At 41.5% G+C, this 21507-nt stretch overlaps 1 protein-coding gene across 1 annotated transcript in view; it reads right to left on the bottom strand.

Annotated features, from left to right (window-relative positions):
• LOC132826136 (protein CC2D2B-like) overlaps positions 1 to 21507 on the bottom strand; it is a 247723-nt gene that overhangs the window by 20746 nt on the left and 205470 nt on the right. The gene's annotated exons all lie outside the window — the stretch shown is intronic.

The following is a 21507-nucleotide window of genomic DNA, read 5'->3' as shown; positions in this document are numbered from 1 at the left end:
TAGAGGAGCAAGCACCAATGCTTGTTGGACTCCACTGGTTACAGACCTCGAATCTGAAAAACAACCCTCCACTACCACCCTCTCTCTTCTACCATGAGCCAGTTCTGTATCCAAATGGCTAGTTCTCCCAGTATCCCCCGAGGTCGAACCTTGCTAACCTGTCTCCCATGGGGAACCTTGTCGAATGCCTTACTGATGTCCATATCGATCACATATACTGCTCTGCCCTCATCAATTCTCTTTGATACTTCCTCAAAAAACTCAATCAAGTTTGTGAGACATGATTTCCACAAAGCCATGTTGACTATCCCTAATCAGTCTTTGCCTTTCCAAACACATGTACATCCTGTCCCTCAGGATTTTCTCCAACAACTTGCCACCACCGGCGTCAGACTCACTGGTCTATGGTTCCTTGGCTTGTCCTTACCACCCTTCTTAAACAATGGCACCACGTTAACCAAATTCCAGTCTTCCGGCACCTCACCTGTAACTATCGATGATACAAGTATCTCAGCAAGAGGCCCAGCAATCACTTCTCTAGCTTCCCACAGAGTTCCAGGATACACCTGATCAGGTCCTGGGGATTTATCTGCCTTTACCCATTTCAAGACATCCAGCAATTCTTCCTCTGTAATCTGGACATTTTGCATGGTGTCACCTTCTATTTCCCTACAGTCTATATCTTCGATATCCTTTTCCACAGTAAATACTGTTGCAAAATAGTATCTCCCCCATTTTCTGCTGCTCCACACAAAGGCCGCCCTGCTGATCTTTGAGGGGCCCTATTCCTGCCATAGTTACTCTTTTGTCCTTAATGTATTTGTAAAACTTCTTTGGATTCTCCTTAATTCTATTTGCCAAAGCTATCCCCTTTTTGCCCTCCTGATTTCCCTCTTAAGTATACTCCGACTTCCTTTATACTCTTCTAAGGATTCACTTGATCTATCCTGTCTATACCTTACATATGCTTCCTTCTTTTTCTTAACCAAACCCTCAATTTCTTTAGTCATCCAGCAGTCCCTATACCTACCAGCTTTTCCTTTTACCCTAACAGGAATATACTTTCTCTGGATTCTCATTATCTCATTTCTGAAGGCTTCCCATTTTCCAGCCATCCCTTTACCTGTGAACATCTGCCCCCAATCAGCTTTTGAAAGTTCTTGCCTAATACCATCAAAATTGGCCTTTTTCCAATTTAGAACTTCAACTTTTACATCTGGTCTATCCTTTTCCATCACTATTTTAAATCAAATAGAATTATGATCGCTGGCCTCAAAGTGCCCCCCCACTGACATCTCAGTCACCTGCTCTGCCTTATTTCCAAGAATAGGTCAAGTTTTGCACCTCCTCTAGTACGTACATCCACATACTGAAACCAAACATTTTCTTGTACACTCTTAAGAAATTCCTCTCCATCTAAACCCATAACACTATGACAGTCCCAGTCTATGTTTGGAAAGTTAAAATCCCCTACCATAACCACCCTATTATTCTTACAGATAGCTGAGATCTCCTTACAAGTTTGTTTCTCAATTTCGCTCTGATTATTAGAGGTCTATAATACAATCCCAATAAGGTTATCATCCCTTTCTTATTTCTCAGTTCCACCCAAATAACTTCCCTGGATGTTTTCCCAGGAATATCCTCCCTCAGCGCAGCTGGAATGCTATCCGTTATCACAAATGCCACTCCCCCTCCTCTCTTGCCTCCCTTTCTATCCTTCCTGTAGCATTTGTATCCTGGAACATTAAGCTGCTAGTCTTGCCCATCTTTGATCCATGTTTCGGTAATTGCTATGATATCTCAGTCCCATGTTCCTAACTATGTCCTGAGTTCATCTGCCTTCCCTGCTCGGCCCCTTTGCATTAAAAGAAATGCAGTTTAATTTATTAGTCCTACTTGTCCCTGACTGCCCTGACTGTTTGACTCGCTTCTGTTCTCAACTGTACCAGTCTCAGATTGATCTCTTTCCTCACAATCTCCCTGGGTCCCACCCCCCCAATCTCCCCCCCCCCCACAACCTTACAAGTTTAAATCCTTCCGAGCAGTTCTAGCAAATCTCCCTGCCAGTATATATATAACTCATTCTAGCAACATACAACCGAAGGGCTTAAAAAGCATCTGCAACTCAGATTTCTGAGTTCTCGTCTTGTGTTCAGTTCTATTTGGTTGGCATGTACTGAAAAGGTCACAGCTAAAGAACATTCATGTCAAGTTAAAAACCATCTCTCTCTCTCTCTCTCTCTCATTAAAATTTTTGGATACCAGTCACAAGCCAACAAATCCACTATCTGAAAGAAAACAGCAAAACTTTATTCAGCTAATTTGCAAAATAAAGAATCTGAAGACCAAGCTCAGTGCTAAAATCACCAAACAAATTAACAGCCATAATATTCCACCATTAATTGATCACAGTCAAGCCAAAAACTGAGTAATTTATCTTTTTTCTAACTTTTCATTTCTAATCTTATGGATGTGTGCTGTGTTTTATCATTGTTATAATTTTAGTAATTCATAAACTACTCTTTAGTTTATTCAAAAAAGCCTAGTTAAATTCTCTTTTTTGAGAACATAAATACAATGGAACTGGGTAAGATATCCACAAGAGAAGGGATCCCCTGTGCTAAACCTATTGCATCCAACACAAGCAAAAGGGAGATTGTGTAAAGAAGGGGAGTCAGTTCTTCCCTCATCACCCAGAAGTGCAACAATTTGGAGCTGTCCTGACCAGCATCAGAACAAATTAGGGCACTTTTATCTGAGACTGATCATAACACAACACATGTGGCTTTTAACAAATGCCCTCTTTTAAAGACATTCCACTGTGCTTTCATTGGCCTCTTAAAGAAATATCAAGGCAAGCACAACACTTCAAACTGAAGCCCACAGAAAAGATTAAATATGAATGCACCATAATCTCCAAACTTGAAATAAATTAAATTCTATCTTCAAATGCATTCTATCCCAAAGTGTAGACAAGCACAGAACTTTTAAAAAAATTAAGACATACTTAACATACTCATTCTCATGTATGCTATATCATTACCTTAGCTATGGGTGTCGGTTAGGTGTGTTGGTTTGTTGGCAATATGAGTTCAATTCCCACACCAACTATAGTTACTATGAAGGTCTCACTTTTTCAATCTCTGACCTCAACTAAGACTGGTGACGCAAAGATTAAACCACTACCATTATCCAAAATAGTTCCAGCATGGTAGGTAGGTTGAGATTTATTGGAGCCCATTCATTTCCATGCTGACAGCATCATTTTCTCTATTATTAGTCTTTTTCCTTTTCTTCTTCCTTTCTTCTTCATCTACGAGGCTGGCCCAGTGTCAGGGGACAATGGCTGCAGTATTAGCAGCATGGATCGGGACTTCAGGTAGCGGTGGCAGTGCCCAAAGCCTGAACTCCTGGTGGTAATTGACATGGATCCTGGATTCTGGGCAGTGGCAGTGCCCGCAGCAGGAACTACTGGTGGTGGAAAGTCCAGAGCCTGGACTCTTGGCACTGTTGATGGTGGCAGCAGAGTCAGGGTCTCCTGGGGCATTGGCGTCAGCATTGCTGTTCCAAGAACAGGACAACTTGAGAACTGGAACATTTTGTATAAACCTTGCAGAAGCCCTGAAGCTGTGTTTGAGTCATCAATTTGAACAGAATATGAACTCTTATTTAAATAATTTATTTTTATTCTTACTGTAACTCAAAATGGCACTGTATTATGGTGACAAAACACTTTTCATTGTATCTCCAAGATATATATGACAAGAAACCATTCATTCAGTCATCTCTCTCTCTAATGTGACAACCGCCTATGGTCTGGTAGTCTATAGCCATGGGTATCTTTTTGGTACTTAAATAATTCAACTGAAGTTAATTCTTGACATCACTAGTGAGCTTCTGACTTTTGAACTTTTTCACATCGGATAGCAGGCTATGATCAGTGAATACCTGTGATTCCCTGTGTATGTGTTTAAGAGCCAATTACAATTTCATGGTTTCTTTTTCCATTGTGGAATATCTCTTTTGGTATTGATTTAGCTTTTTGGAAAAGAATCCCAATGGGTGGTATGGTGGTTAGCACTACTGTCTCACAGCACTGGGGCCTGGGTTGAATCTCAGCCTCGGATCATTGTCTGCATGGAGTTTGTACATTTTCCCTGTATCTGCATGGGTTCACACTGAGTTCTCTGGTTTCCTCCCATGGTCCAAAGATGTACTGGCTTGGTGGATTTGCCATAATAAAAATGGGGTTAAGGTAAATGGTTGGGTGAGACTGGGAAGGATGCTCTTTAGAGGGTCAGTGCAAACTTAATGGGCCAAATGACCTCTATCTGCATAGTAGGGAATTCATCTATGTCTGACTCATCTTCTTGCGACTTGGAAGGATTTAATGAAAGTAGGGGGACCCAACATTGGTTCATTGGTTCATTGGTCAAGATGAATTTCAAGTTAAGCTTCAACTTAATGCCAGCCATCTAGAAGGACAAGGGCCGCCGATAGATAGGATAACCACTATCTTCAAGTTCCCCTCCAAGCCACTCATCATCTGGACTTGGAAGTATATCACTATTTCTTCACTGTTGCTGGGTCAAAATCCTGGAATTCTCTCCCTAATGATATTATGGGTCAACCCACAGCAGGTGGATTACAGCAGTTCAAGAAGGCAGCTCGCTACTACCTTCTCAAGGGCAAATAGGGATGGGCAATAAATGTTGGCCCAGCCAGCGATGCCTACGTCCCATGAAATGAATAACTAAAAAAAACTTCTCAAAGGATGCCTGACACTCTCCTGACCACTGTAACTTTGCTTTTATTTGGAACAAATCCATCACTACAACAGCTGTTGTGCTAAGATTTCGTAAAATTTGTGATACAAACCAATTCCACTCTTCCAAATAATCCTTGACTTCTCATTTAATTTTAGGGGCATCAAATTCCAATACATTCCAAAAGGTTGCACTTATGCTGTTTTGGTAGCACTTGTCACTGTCTTACTACATGATTTAGGTAAGATATCTATGTTTTTGCAAACTCACTTTTAACAAGGCTGATTGTTAACTCAGCTGATATGGCAATTTTCTAAGTTGAGCTTCTAATTGTTCATAGTTATGATTTCAAGTGGCATTGCATATCAGAATATTATCAAAATAAACTATATAATAAGGAACACAGGCTACCATTTGATTAGTCAGTTTCTGGAAAGTGACTGGAACATTTCTTTTTGCCCAAATGACACCTCTTGGCATTAGAAAAGTCTGGCTGGTACACTTAAGGCTGATATTCCTTGGGTTGAGGGCATTAAAGGAACCTGCCAGTGCCTTTATCAAATCTATTTTATTTGAAATCTGGCACTACAAACTCTGTCAATACAATCTTCCAAGTACAGAATTGATTAGGCATCACTTTAAGTATTGCATTGACTCTTACATGAGCTAAGAAGAATCTGATTGTATCATCAGGCTTAGACACGAAGACAACTAGAGAACTCCAGCTACTTTGACAGGATTCAATTAGATGATTTTCTAAAATGTACTGGATATTTGCTTTAGCTGGGTTAGTTTCTTTGGACCTAAACAATAAACATACTGTTACGTACCTCATGTCATTCCATAATTTCCAGTTTCCTAGGTGCAGCCACCTTCTCAGTACCATGAACAAAAATCCTTCTACACATTCATCTCCATCAGGATGTTCTGAAGGCTCTCTGCTTCTTCTATGAAACGGTCCCTATCTACCACCAGCCTCCTTCACTGACTCAAATCCTCTGCATTTTGAATAATTTCTCATTTAACTCATCTCACATTCTCCAAATAAAAGGTGTGATTCTGGCTACCAGGACAGGTTTAAGATATGCCTGTCTCTTTATGGGGTAAATGGAACATTCCTTGTTGCAGTCCTATTCAAGGATCTTCACAAAACTACTCTTACAGTAAGCCGAAAGCGTCATCAGTGCAGCTTCCTACTCAGGTCTGAATCTGGAAAAAAAAAATCCATTTTCCATCCTCATCTCACCTACTTCTCTGACTCTTCATTTCCCTGTCTTGATTACTCTATCTCCATTTCTGGACCTAGGCTTTCCACCAATATCTATCACAAACCCACTAACTTCTATTGTTACCTTGACTACATTTCCTCACTCACTACTTCCTATAAGGACTCCATCCATTCTTCGAGGTTCTCTATCTCTGTTACTTTTGTTCCAATGATGTCACAATGCACAGAGGTGCTTCCAACTTATCTTCCATTTTCCTCAACTGATGAACTCTCAACTACCAGGGTTGACAGGACCCTCAGGTGTGCCCAACCCATTTCATGCAGGTCTGTCCTTACCCTTGCATCTTTCTTCAAGAACAACAATAAAGGTGCACTTGAGCTTACTTTCTGCCTTGTCACGGTCTACATTCAAAAGATCATCCTCTGCCATTTCTACCTACTGTGGCAAGATGCCACAACAAAACACATCTTCTCCTGCAGTCCCTTGTCAGCCTTCCAAAGGTCTGAGTTCTGAGGAACGGTCACCAGACCCGAAACATCAACTTTGATTTCTCTTCTCAAACCTGCTGATCTTTTCCAGCAACTTCTGGTTTTATTTCCAAAGAAGGCACTTGTCCCATCACTCTTAACACATCCTCACAGCTCTCACCCCCCACACCTGCCACCTCCAATGGTACCTTTTCATGCAATTACAAAAACGTAACTTTTGCATTTTAAGCTCCTCACTCCCCACTGCCAAAGCCCAAAACACACTGTGTAGGTCAAAAAGCAATTTACTCCTACAGGGTACCTCTTTCAAACTAGTCATCTATATTCACTGCTCACAATACAATCTCCTCTACATCACGAGACCAAAAGTAGATTAGGTTATCACTTTGATGAATACCTTCCCTCTCTCTGTAAAATAACATCTACTATCCAGTTGCTTTTCAGTTAAGTACACTATCTAACTCTCATCCTAGCACTTCTGTCCTAGTCTTGCTGCATTGCTCCAGCAAAGCTTCATGCAGGCTCCTTATTTTCCATGGAGATACCCGATAACATTGGGGATTAAAAACAACTTCATACCCTGAACACTGTTCTCCTTATGATTACTCACCCTAACCCTCACCTTGTTTTGTTTGCAAAGGAATGCTGACAGCAGAGTTGACCTATATTACCATAAACTTCTACTCTGCATCTGTACAACACCTCTACCACCATTGGCATTTCCTTTATCTTTTGCTCCAAACAACCTCATATTTGTTCCTCCTGCTCTTCTTCCCTTTGTCAACAACACAAAAACTAGAATTCTCCAGTCCCTTTTAGTTCTAAAGAAGAGTCACATTGGACTCAAAACGTCAAATCTGTTTCTCTCTCCACAGATTTTCACTGAAAATTGGTTGAGAAAGATTCATTTAGATTGGCTCAACAATTGTCAATTCAAAAATGACTGCCTGAGTGAAGTCCTAATTAAATATCCACAAGTTTTTCAAGAAGGTCAAGGAACTATCAAAGGAAACAAGGCTACTTTGCATGTTATCCAGGAAGTAATAAGGGCATGTTGGCTCAGTGGTTAGCACTGATGCCTCACAGCACCAGAGATCCAGATTTGCTTCACTCTTGGGCAACTGTGTATGTGTGTAGTTTGCACATTCTGTATGGGTTTCCTCAGGATGCTTTGGTTTCCTCCCACAGTCCAAAGATGTGCAGGTTAGATGGTTTGGCCATGCTAAATTGCCCACAGTATTCGGGGATGTGTTGGCCAGCTGGGTTAGCAATAGGAAATACAGTGTCACAGGGATAGGGTAGATATGGGTAGGATGCTGTTCAGAGGGTTGGTGTGGACTCAATGGCAGAATGGCCTGCTTCCACACTGTTGGGATTCTGTGTGATTCTGCAAGGGCCACCCAGTGCCATTTGCCTAACAAGGAAAAGTAAAGGCAGAAATCAGAAGGATGGAAAATGAAGGAATCATCAAACCAGTCCAGTTTGTGGAAAGGGCAACACCAGATGTACTGATTTGAAGCCCAGTTTGTTTGGTTTGCCTTTGTGGAGATTTAACCAAATGTAAATTGTTTTTCACAGCTGGATAAATGCCCGGTCTCTCATATAGAAGATTTACATAGAAAGCGGGCAGTGGAGCCATCTTTCATGAAGCTGGACATGAGCTATGCATACTTGCAATTGCGGTTAGATGAGACTTCCCAGAAGTATGCTGCACTAATAAACACAAAGTTTTGTACCAATATATGAACCTGCCAATGTTACTATTGTCAGCCTGCACTGATTTTCAATGGACGATGGAGTACATTTTGCAAGTTAACACTGTGCTAATAACAGGGAAGACCAAAAAGGAGCATTTAGAGATCTTGGCCATAGTCCTTAGACATGTCTCCCAGGTGGGCGCACACCTTAGAACAGAAAAATGTTTGTTCCAGGCACCCCAAGTGACCTACTTGGTCTACAGAATCAACAAGACTGGGTTATACCTGTTGGAAAGTAAAGTGAGGGCGATCAAAGGTAACCTGGTTCCTACATCTATACAGAAGCTTAGGTCTTTCATTGGGCTGGTGAATTATTATGGAAGATTCATACATAACCTGACCCCCATCCTGGTACCTTTGCATAAACATCTTAAAAAAGGGCCAGTCTTGGAAATAGTCGTGGAGCCAAGTACAGAGGAACCTCGATTATCCAAATATGGATTATCCGAACTTTGGATTATCCAAAGAAGGTTTCAAGGTCCCGCAAAAACATTACATCAAAGAGGTAAATGCATTTGGATTACCTGTACTGAAGAAGAAACAAGCAAACACAAGCAACTCAAGCATCAGTGACTGGATATTTTTTAGGTAAAGGTTGTTACACATCCCTTTGCAAAATTAAGTGTTTTACAGAACTATATTCCTGTCACTTTACCAGACCATTCATGAAAAAAATGGATGAGATCATAAATGCATGTGCGGGGTGGTACTTCTGTTTTTCTACCATGAGACTGCATTCCGGAGACTGACAAATGCTCTTGCGAGTGTGGAAGTTGTTCAGGACCTTGTTTAATGCTATTTTCACCATTACTTGCTAAATACTAACTATTGCTGCATTTTTAAGAAATTTTCTCGTGTTATCATTGCTTTATTTTGTTTATCATGTGAAATCTGTGTCTTCTTGCACTCAGTACCTTAAAATTATAGATTTAAACAAATTCTCTGGCACAGTATTAGATCAGCATGGCTTCCCTTGTTTAAAGTAAAATCGATTATCCAAATAATCAATTATCCAAACAAAATAGTGCCCGCCCATCTTGTTCAGATAATCAAGGTTCCTCTGTACAGCTTCCTTTGTACAGGAAAGTGGGAAAACAGAAATCATCCTCTCAAGTGTTGGCACACCATGATCCCAAGCAAGAAATGGTATTAACATATGATGCCACCCTATATGATATCAAAGTAGTATTAGCTCACAGGTGGTCCAATGGAGAGGAACGCCCAGTAGTGTATGCATCCAGGACTTTGGCTAATGGAGAACGTAAATATGTCCAGATAGAGAAGGAAGGCTTAGGGTTTATAATTGGTGTCAGAAAGTTACACAAGTTCTTATACAGATATAAATTTGTAATAATAATGGCCCACAAACTCCTGCTAAGTCTTTTTCTAAAGGGCAAGGCAATGTCGCCCGTAGCTTCGGGCTGAATTCAGCAGTGGGCTCTCATACTAAGTGTTCATAATTACAAATTGGAACACTGTCCAGGAAGCCAAGTCATAAATGAGGATACATTGATCTGTCTCCTGTTGACAGATACACCACTGGTCATTCCACCACTGAAAGACTACGTAATGATTTAAATTTTCCAGACATACTTCCAGTCACAGCTGATAATATCAGACTTTGAACACAGAAAGATCTGGTCCTGACAAAACTGAATAGCCGGTGGTGATGGAGGAAAACCAAAGTGCCATCACAACTAGAATTGAAACTTTTTTGGGCTCGGGGTGACCAGAACACATGAGAGAACGGCCTATTATTGTGGGGAGCAAGAGTGATTCTCCTAAGCAAAGGTCACTGCCAGATATTGGCTGAACTCCACTGGGGTCATCCAGGGATTTCCAAAATGAAAATGTTGGTGAGACGTTACGTCTGATGGCCAGGATTGGATGCAGACATAGCTACATTGATGGGGCAGTGCCAAAGTGCCAACAAGGATGCAAATTACTGCCAGCAGCTCACCTATATTTATGAGAATAGCAAGTAAAGCCTGGACATAATTACATGTCAACAATGCAGGTCCTTTCATGGGCTCAATATCCTTAGTCATTGTCGATACCCACTCAAGTGGCTGGATGTGCATAGAGCTCATTCAACAAACTTGGAGGCAATGATAGAAAAAATGCATGCATCTTTTGCAACACACAGACTCCCAAAAGTGTTGGTCACAGATAACAGGCCATCACTTACCAGCAGGGAATTTGAGTATTTCCTAAAGTCGAATTGTATTCATCAATTAAGGTCAGTTACATGCTGTCCATCATCTGATGGTCCTGGCAGAAAGGGCAGTCCAAACTCTGAAGGCAGGTTCAAAGAAACAGCCCACAGCTTTAAGAGATACCAAATTGTCCAGGGTCCTATTTAATTTTATGACCACCCCTCATGCAACTATCAGGAATAGCTCTAGCAGTATTGCTAATGGGTAGAAGACGCCATACCAGGTTAAATTTGATCTTCCCGGAGCTGGGAGGGAGAGAGCAAAATAGGTCAGAACACCAATGCCAGACACCAGTCTCCACGAGGTGAAAAATACAGTTTACTTCAGAGGACGAAGTTTGGTGAAGGAACCATGGGAATGCCCTGCAGGAGCAAAATGTGCCCAGCTCCTTGACTGCCTATCTGACTGTTCCAGAACCCATGGGTTCTCCCTTTCTATGAAGCGTTGAAGGTATCTCAGAATCTGAGATGGACACAGCAGATGTCACCACTTCGGTGACTTTGCCACCTGACAAAGAGAATGATTTCTTCTGAGATGCTCCAGGGGCAAGAGATGAGTTGCTGTGCATGACATGCTGCCTGCATTAGAGGCAGAGTTGGAGGAAAATGACTGAGTGCTAAAACCAGGAGGACCTACAAAAAAAAAATGAACTGGCCTATGTCATCGGACTCAAAGGGGGAGAGATGTAATGATTGCCAGGTAGATCTCACAGAGTATAAGTTCCCTGATTGGAGCTGTTAATCTGCTCCAATCAGGGAGTCCAGGCTGGTAGATAAAAATAGGAGTGTCAGACATGTTGTTTGCTCTGACAGCTGGCTCTTGGGCAGCTGGTTCAGTGTTAAGGACTTGCAAGTAGATAAATAGTGACTTGGTGATGGGATACCAGCCTCTGTGGAATTATTTTAGCAAATATACTTTTTCCCTTTATTTCTTCCCTTTTGTAATGAAGTATTCTTTTTTTCTTTTCCATTTGAAGTACTCTTTCCTTTTTATTTTTCCTCTCTCTGAAGTTCACATATTTTCTTTGCTTTTCCAAATTGCTTGAATTATAAATTGTAATTTAGTTAATTCAACTAGATTGCCATCTGGATAGCTTTGATCTTCTAGCAATTACAAATTATGTGCTTTTGCCTCAATTATATCAGCTTTCCTACTTCCTACATTTAATTCCAACTTAACTTGTTCACCATTTCTAATAACCTGGCATTCGTTATTTTTTTCCAAAACAATGTGGGGTAAATCTTTCTCTTCCAAACAAGTCTTAGCAGTTTTTAAAGTTGTTTTGGCTTAATAAGGCTCAAGAACTCTGTATTGGAATATTTTAGGCGTCTGAATAGTATAGTATGGTGAGAAATGTGTCAGAATAATGCGAGAAGTCCAACAAAGTCTATCGCAATATTGGGAACAACTCTGCAACTCTGTTGAGGCAAATCTTTCTCGGCAGCACGTTGCCCATGAAGGTTGAATATTGTATGTTAGTATGTTTTTTAACTGCAGATCTTATGTCATTAATGTACAGCTTTCCATTGTACTACACACAACAAACAAACTAGATGCTGAAAAGTCTTGACAATTCTTGACATCACAGCAGATACCTAACAACTTCAAGTCATCATTTGCTCCAAAGCACCTCCATGCTGAATATCAGGTACTAATACACGGTGTGCCTCATATGCACTTCACATCTATGGACATGCACTTCTGATATGTGCCAGCCTTTACGAAATCTCGTGGCACATTTCTTATCCAATTACAGGCCTGTCCTGCAATTCAATGTTGCACCTTGGAGAACAAATGGATTCATCATTGTAATGCCACAGCAAAGACATTTTGTGCTCAGGGATATGCACTCAGCTCATGGACTGAAGAAAGTTGCAACGCCGACTTGTTAGCATTCACTCATTTGGAGCCTACCTTGATTCTCACAGCATCCCTGCAGTGGGATGATGTTCAATAGCAACCAAGATCGGTGAGTGGCGAAAATAACTTTTTTATTGAGCATCCACAGTGGCACAGTTTGAGGTGGTGATTGAATCCAAAGCATAATTTTACAGTAGCCTCTTTTATACACAGTTTAACGTACATTAAAATTTTAGCATTATAATGTCACATAGTTGTAATCTATTGTACACAAATTTGTGTGCCATCTGTCCTGGGGAAGCATGAGATAGTTTAAGCCCTTGCTAAATGCTAACTGTTACTCCTGATGGGATTAGAATGTCTGTCTGGTTTGAGCTTGCATAATTAAGAGGTGTTAGTCCTTTTGTCTTTAAAGTTAGCAATATTAGTAGAAACACTAGATAAATATGATCTAAATAAGTGAGAAATTATACGTGTACTAAATAAAAGTACAGAATATTAAACTGATCTCCGACAGCTGGGTTGTGAGATTTTGTCTACTATTGTCAGTTTTTGACAGTTCACACATATTCATTATGCAGTTTCACTGAAGCACTATTTTGGTAGTAAGTTTCCTAAAAGGGGCAACGGATCTATTTAATATGTATCTAAAAAGTATAAATCTGTACATTAGTACAAGATGATATTCCTAAATAAAAATTAGAAATAGGCAGTACAGTGTTATTGAAATAGATAGTACATAAGGAAATTTCAAAGAGATAAAAAGCAGCAAACTATAGGGACATGCTGGTGGAGGAATCTGTTCAATATCCTGCAGCCTATTCAGGTCCCAAGAGATGTTACTAAGGACTAATTAATATTGTAATCTTTCCATTGTTTCGAGTGATGTATAGAGACATGATTACAGAGTGGCATTGTTCCGAGTAGGTTACAGAACTAACACTTATTCGGGGTAACCTTTGATACAAAAACTGCTTGGAACACTGATTGCAGCAGGCCTGATAAGAATTGAAAGGCGTAAAGAAACAGTAATGGGTTAGTAGCCCAGGAAGGGATGTTTAATTTAGTTTATCTTTAAGAGTAAAACGTACTACAAATATGAAGTTTTATGAATGAGTGAATGGAAACAGTACAGTAAATGTAACGCATTTGTGAGTGAGTTAGTAAAGAGAATCATAATAAGTTATCTTACACCACCTTGCCTTACATTGCTTTGCATTTTAGTACACTGCTCCTCAGCCAAAGATACCAGGTTCACAGTCCTGCTGTTTGCTATGCCATTAAGTGCAGATGCAAAGCCACGAAGCTTGTTATAGTTGTCGGCATTCTTCAGTCATGTCAAAGAATATAGTCTTCCATTAGTAGGGCCTGGCACAGTAAGTCAAGGATAGCCTCCAATACTCATCCAGGTGCTTAGATGCAGTCAGTCACTCAGGGTGGTCAGAGTCAAGATCCTCTCCTTCAGGACCTAAATGTTGGACAACCCACTGCATGTCTGCACTCTCTTTGCTCAATTGTGGACTGATTTCCTCATGGAGCAAGAAAGAGGCAACTATTAAGTGAGATGAAATTGGATGGCACAGCTATTACTTTTGGTGCAAGTGGGTTAACACCCCAAGGAGAAGCACAGTGAGCATGCAGGGTTTGTACATTACGTGGTTTTGCTCATACTGGGTATCGGGTCCTTTGTCCTGGTGAGTTGTTGTCTGAGAGTGGCTGTTAGTTTGTGTGCTGTTATGAGTCCTAGTCTGGCTGTCAGTCAACAACTCACCAGGACAAAGGACCTGATACCCAGCATGAGCAAAACCAACATAGTGTACAAAATTCCATGCAAGGGCTGCACAAAACACTCCATAGGACAAACAGGAAGACAACTAACGATCTGTATCCATGAACACCAACTAGCCACGAAACGACACCACCAGCTATCCTTAGCAGCCACACACGCAGATGACATGCAACATGAGTTCGACTGGGACAACACGACTATTATAGGACAAGCCAAACAGAGAACAGCCAGGGAATTCCTAGCGGCATGGCACTCATCCAAAGGTTCTATCAACAAACACATCGACCTGGACTCAATATACTGTCCACTACAGTGGACAGCTGGAACTGACAACCTGAAGCGGCAGAGACAAACCACTATAAATGCCAGAGGAAGCACTTCACAGGAGGCTCGCAAGCACTGAGAATGTCACCTAGACAGGGGACGAAACGTCTGCAACACAAATTCCCAGCTCGGCAAACAGAACCAAAACACCTTCTTCATTCTCTGTCACCACTCAGGTCATTTTAAATCTTTCCCCTCTCACCCTGAATCTATACCTTCTAATTTTGGATGCTAGATAAAAGACCTTGGCTATTTACCCTATCGATTCCCCTCATGATTTTATAAATTTCTATAAGATCACCCCTCAGCCTCCAGGGAAAAAAAGGCCTGAGCCTCTTCAGTCTCTCCCTATCATTGAAACCCCCCAACACTGGCAACATCCATATAAATCTTTTCTGCACCCTTTCAAGTTTAACAACATCCTTCCTGTAGAATACTGACCAAATTTGTATGCAGTATTCTAAAAGTAGTCTCACCAATATTCTGTACAGTTGCAACATGATGCCCAACTCCTACTTTCTATGCACTGACCAATGAAGGCAAGCATGTCAAATGCCTTCTTCACCATCCTGTCTGCCTGCAGCTCCACTTTCAGGGAACTTTGCACTTGCACTCCTAGATTTCTTTGTTTGGCAACACTCCCCAAAGCCCTATCATTAATTGTATAAGTCCTGCCCTGGTTTGCATAATCAAAATGCAAACATTTATCTAAATTAAATTCTATCTGCCACTCCTAAACCCACTAGCCCATCTGATCAAGATCTCATTGTACTCTGAGATAATCTTCTTCACTGTTCACCACAATACCTATTTTGGTGCCATCTGCAAACTTACTAAACATGCTTCTTATATTCACATCAAAATCAATTATATAAATGATGAAAAATAGTGGACCTAGCACCAATCCACTGGCAGTCACAGGCCTCCAGTCCAAAAAGCAATCCTCTACCACCACCTTCCATCTCCTAAGGAAAGTGGACATCCCACCTCTACAGCATTGTGTTCACCAGGACCTTTCGACCTGTGCTCACAAAGTGAGGTGGCAAGTTTCCAGGACAGATATCAGGAACTATGAAGGGCAGCTCTAGACTGATAATGCTTACCTGAGTGCACAATGGTGTATTAAAAGTGGTGCCAGTGCAAGGGATGTCAGCCCATTCCATGACGCGTTGTCCTCTATAAAGTGAATGGTAGAGAGGTGCTAGAATCAGATGGTAAAGTGCAAATGGAATTGGGTAGGTAAGGAATGAATCAAGTTTGATAAGATAATAAAACCTTTAGGCTTCACAGAGAAAAACCCTCTGAGAAACTTGCCAAACTGGCACTTTGCCAAAACAAAAGTATGATTCAGCCCCTGATATCTTTCCTTTTAGAGTCACAGAGTCATAGAGATGTACAGCATGGAAACAGACCCTTAAGTCCAACCTGTCCATGCTGAGCAGTTTTCCCAACCCAATCTAGTCCCACCTGCCAGCACCTGGCCCATATCCATCCAAACCCTTCCTATTCATATACCCGTCCAAATGCCTCTTGAATGTTGCAATTGTACCAACCTCCACCACATCCTCTGGCAGCTCATTCCATAGATGTACCATCCTCTGCATGGAAACATTGCCCCTGAGGTCCCTTTTATATTTTTCCCCTCTCATCCTAAACCTATGCCCTCTCGTTCTGGACTCCCGACCCCAGGGAAAATACTTTGTCTACTTATCCTATCCATGCCCCTCATAATTTTGTAAATCTCTATAAGGTCACCCATCCGACACTCCAGGGAAAACAGCCCCAGCCTGTTCAGCCTCTCCCCATAGCTCAAATCCTCCAACCCTGGCAATATCCTTGTAAATCTTTTCTGAACCCTTTCAAGTTTCACAACATCTTTCCAATAGGAAGCCAGAATTTCACGCAATATTCTAACAGTGGCCTAACCAATGTCCTGTAAAGCCGCAACATGACCTCTCAACTCCTTTACTCAATATTTTGACCAATAAAAGAAAGCCTACCAAACGCATTCTTCACTATCCTATCTACTTGCAACACTACTTTCAAGGAGCTGTGAACCTGCACTCCAAGGTCTCCTTTTTCAGTAACACCCTCTAGCACCTTACCATTAGCGTATAAGTCCTACTAAGATTTGCTTTCCCAAAATGTAGCATGTTGCACTTATCTGAATTAAACTCCAGTTGCCAATTCTCAGCCCATTGGCCCATCTGATCAAGATCCTGTTGTAATCTGAGGTAACCCTCTTCGCTGTCCACTACACCTCCAATTTTGGTGTCATTTGCAAACTTACTAACTGTACCTCTTATGATCGCATCCAAATCATTTATGTAAATGACAAAAAGTAGAGGACACAGCACCGATCCTGGTGGCACTCCACTGGTCACAGGCCTCCAGTCTGAAAAACAATCCTCCACCACCACCTTCTGTCTTCTATCTTTGAGCCAGTTCTGTATCCAATGGCTAGCTCTCCCGGTATTCCATGAGATCAAACCTTGCTAACCAGTCACCCATGGGGAATCTTGTTGAACGCCTTACTGAAGTCCATATAGATCACATCTGCAGCTCTGCCCTCATCAATCCTCTTTGTTACTTACTCAAAAAACTCAATCAAGTTTGTGAGACATGATTTCCCACAAACAAAGCCATGTTGACTATCCCTAATCAGTCATTGCCTTTCCAAATACATGTACAACTTGTCCCTCAGGATTCCTTCCAACAACTTGCCCACCACAGACTATAAGTTCCCTAGCTTGTCCTTACTAGCCTTAAACAGTGGCACCACATTAGCCAACCTCCAGTCTTCCGGCACCTCACCTGTGACTATCGATAATACAAATATCTCAGCAAGAGGCCCAGCAATCGCTTCTCTAGCTTCCCACAGAGTTCCAGGTACACCTGATCAGGACTTGGGGATTTATCCACCTTTATGCATTTCAAGACATCCAGCACTTCCTCCACTACAATATGGACATTTTGCAAGGTGTCACCATCTATTTTGCTACTTCCTATATCTTCCATATCCTTTTCCGCAGTAAATACCAATACAAAATACTCGTTTAGTATCTCCCCCATTTTTTATGGTTCCACACAAAGGCTGCCTTGCTGATCTTTGAGGAGCCCTATTCTCTCCCTAGATATCCTTTTGTCCCTAATGTATTTGTAAAAACCCTTTGAATTCTCCTTAATTCTATTTGCCAAAGCTATCTCATGTCCCCTTTTTGCTGTCCTGATTTCCCTCTTAAGTATACTCCTACTGCCTTTGTACTCTTCTAAGAATTCACTCGATCTATCCTGTCTATACCATTTTCCAACCATCCATTTATCTGCGAACATCTGCCCCCAATCAGCTTTTGAAAGCTCTTGCCTAATACCGTCAAAATTGGCCTTTCTCCAATTTAGAACTTCAACTTTTTGATCTGGTCTATCCTTTTCCATCACTATTTTAAATCTAATGGAGTTATGGTTGCTGGCCCCAAAGTGCTCCCCCACTGACACCTCGGTCACCTGCCCTACCTTATTTTCCAAGAGTAGGTCAAGTTTTGCACCTTCTCTAGTTGGTACATCCACATACTGAATTCAAAACTTTTCTTGTACACACTTAACAAATTCCTCTCCATCTAAACCCTTAACACTATGGCAGTCCCAGTCAATGTTTGGAAAGTTAAAATCCCCTACCATAACTACCCTATTATTCTTACAGATAGCTGAGATTTCCTTACAAGTTTGTTTCTCAATTTTCCTCTGACTATTCGGGGGTCTATAATACAATCCCAATAAGGTGATCATCCCTTTCTATTTCTCAATTCCACCCAAATAACTTCCCGGGATGTTTTTCCAGGAATATATTTCCACAGCACAGCTGTAATGCTATCCCTTATCAAAAATGCCACTCTCTCTCCTCTCTTGCCTCCCTTTCTATCTTTCCTGTAGCATTTGTATCCTAGAACATTAAGCTGCTAGTCCTGCCCATCCCTGAGCCATGTTTCTGTAATTGCTATGATATTGCAGTTCCATGTTCCTAACCATGCACTGAGTTCATCTGGCTTCCCTGTTAGGCCCCTTTGCATTGAAATAAATGCAGTTTAATTGATTAGTCCTACCTTGTTCCTGACTGTTTGACTCACTTCTGTTCTCAACTGTACCAGTCTCAGATTGATCTCTTTCCTCACTATCTCCCTGGGTCCCACTCCTCCACCTCTAGTTTAAATCCTTCTGAGTGGCTCTAGCAAATCTCCCTGCCAGTATATTAGTCCCCTTCCAATTTAGGTGCAAACCGTCCTTCCTATACAGGTCACTTCTACCCCAAAAGAGATTCCAATGATCCAAAAATGTGAATCCTTCTCCCATACACCAGCTCCTCAGCCATGCATTCATCTGCTCTATCCTCCTATTCCTGCCCTCACTAGCTTGTAGCACCGGGAGTAATCCAGATATTACTACTCTCAAGGACCTCCTTTTAAAATTCCTGCCAACTCTCTGTAATCTTCCTTCAGAATCTCAACCTTTTGCCTTATTTCATCATTATTATTACTCACTTCCAATTAATTATTTTCAAGACATCCAGCACTTCCTCCTCTATAATATGGACATTTTGCAAGGCGTCACCATCTATTTTGCTACTTTCTATATCTTCCATATCCTTTTCCACTGTAAATACCAATACAAAATACTCGTTTAGTATCTCCCCCATTTTTTATGGTTCCACACAAAGGCTGCCTTGCTGATCTTTGAGGGGCCCTATTCTCTCCCTAGTTATCCTTTTGTCCTTAATGTATTTGTAAAAACCCTTTGAATTCTCCTTAATTCTATTTATCTGCTGCAAGTGGCCACTTTTATGTAATGACTGAGCTTTGACTATTGCTACTACTCCACAGGACATAACGTATTCCTGATATGGCCAATCACAACAAATCTCTACATTAGACTTAAAAGATCCATATGACAGGTTTCTTTAACAAACACAACTTGTTCAATAACTCTGAAAACTGTTTAACACAGTTTGTAATATGAAAATACAAATACTTATCAATTTAAATAAGCCATCCACTGATGTCTAGCACACCTAGTTCCATGTCCAGCTGTGCTGTGATTACTGTGACCTTCAAGTCTTCATGCAGTTTGAGGGTGTGACTATTAAATAGGCTGTGGATCCATCAGAGAGCATTGTGAGGAAGCCTTTTGCTTTCAACCTTCCCCTCAACAGCATTTTCTAGGTCCCCATATGCACTCCCAGAGTTACCTAGAGTGATTCAGTTCTAGGCAAAGGAGAAATACTGAGCTAACCCATCTCACACATCCATTACTCTGCATGTTTCATGGACAAGGCCATAATATAGTGATCTGTACGCCTTGCATCCAATTGGTACTTTATTCCATATATCCTTAAGGGTTGGCACTCTCTTAAGCAACAATGCCATTTGTTCACATGTCGATAGATGGCACCACTATGCATGGATTCCTCCATCATTTGAACTTAGGACTGCACTGCTTGAAGAAGATTTGACAGCTATTTGCACATTTCATGATTGAAGAAATGATGGGCTTACAGAGAACATTGTGTTATAAATCAAAATCCACGTTTCCTAAGTTGTTCCTTATGTGAAAATTTGAGTAAACCATTGAATTGTTCCAATTTTGCTCTCTAATTCAGGTTAAAACAATATACACACCAGGTTTATTCAATTCAAACTGGTAATCAAACTGTTTTTAACCAATGGAAAAAAAACAGATAAATTGTATTGCTGATCTGAAGCTTTAATTTAACTTTACTTCTTTTAAAAGTTTGTATTCACATGTATGGACAGACACACAAAGGCAGACAATACATGAATGTGATGGTGATCAAAAATAAAGTCAGGGAAACAAAATTTGATAATACCAGTTTGGACCACAAACATTGATAATTGTTTTCTTTTCATTCTATTCATCTCTTCACTGATGTCCCGAGGTTGTGAGTACACCAAATCAATCTTTCATTCACTGGTTAAGAATTTGCCCATTAACTGTCTCTGAAGATCGTTCACCCTTTCCCCATTCAACAGGGGATTTGCAGAGAGAGGAGTTTATAAAGAATGGTGAAGGAAAGTAGCTAACTACCAGAGACAGAAGAGAGAGAGGAAGATGCATGTTTTCTCTTCACAGGATGAATGTTTCTGCTGTTAGGTCAGATTATTCTGAAACTGTAGATAGCATATAAAGTGGTTAGAGACAGAAAAACTGCAGCTGCTGGATTCCAAGGTAGATAAGCAGGAGGCTGGAAGAACACAGCAAGCCAGCATGTGGAGAAGTCAACTTTTCAGGTGTAACCCTTCTTCAGGACTGAGGATGGGTGTAAGGGGAGCTGCAGATAAAGACGGTAAGGGGGCTGATTGGTGAAGAGGAGTGTACAGGTAAAAAATGAGGTCTGCAGATGCTGGAGATCACAGCTGAAAATGTGTTGCTGGTCAAAGCACAGCAGGCCAGGCAGCATCTCAGGAATAGAGAATTCGACATTTCGAGCATAAGCCCTTCATCAGGAATGAGAGAGAGTAGCCAAGCAGGCTAAGATAAAAGGTAGGGAGGAGGGACTTGGGGGAGGGGCGATGGAGGTGGGATAGGTGGAAGGAGGTCAAGGTGAGGGTGATAGGCCAGAGTGGGGTGGGGGCGGAGAGGTCAGGAAGAAGATTGCAGGTTAGGAGGGCGGTGCTGAGTTGAGGGAACCGACTGAGACAAGGTGGGGGGAGGGGAAATGAGGAAACTGGAGAAATCTGAATTCATACCTTGTGGTTGGAGGGTTCTCAGGCGGAAGATGAGGCGCTCCTCCTCCAGCCGTCGTGTTGTTATGTTCTGCCGGTGGAGGAGTCCAAGGACCTGCATGTCCTCGGTGGAGTGGGAGGGAGAGTTAAAGTGTTGAGCCACGGGGTGGTTGGGTTGGTTGGTCCGGGCGTCCCTGAGGTGTTCTCTGAAGCGTTCCGCAAGTAAGCGGCCTGTCTCACCAATATAGAGGAGGCCACATCGGGTGCAGCGGATGCAATAGATATTGTGTGTGGAGGTACAGGTGAACTTGTACCTCCACACACATCATCTATTGCATCCG

This window comes from Hemiscyllium ocellatum, chromosome 22 (genome assembly GCF_020745735.1).
Source record: "Hemiscyllium ocellatum isolate sHemOce1 chromosome 22, sHemOce1.pat.X.cur, whole genome shotgun sequence".
Classification (NCBI taxonomy): Eukaryota; Metazoa; Chordata; class Chondrichthyes; order Orectolobiformes; family Hemiscylliidae; genus Hemiscyllium; species Hemiscyllium ocellatum.
This window is presented reverse-complemented; position numbering and strand designations above follow the sequence as displayed.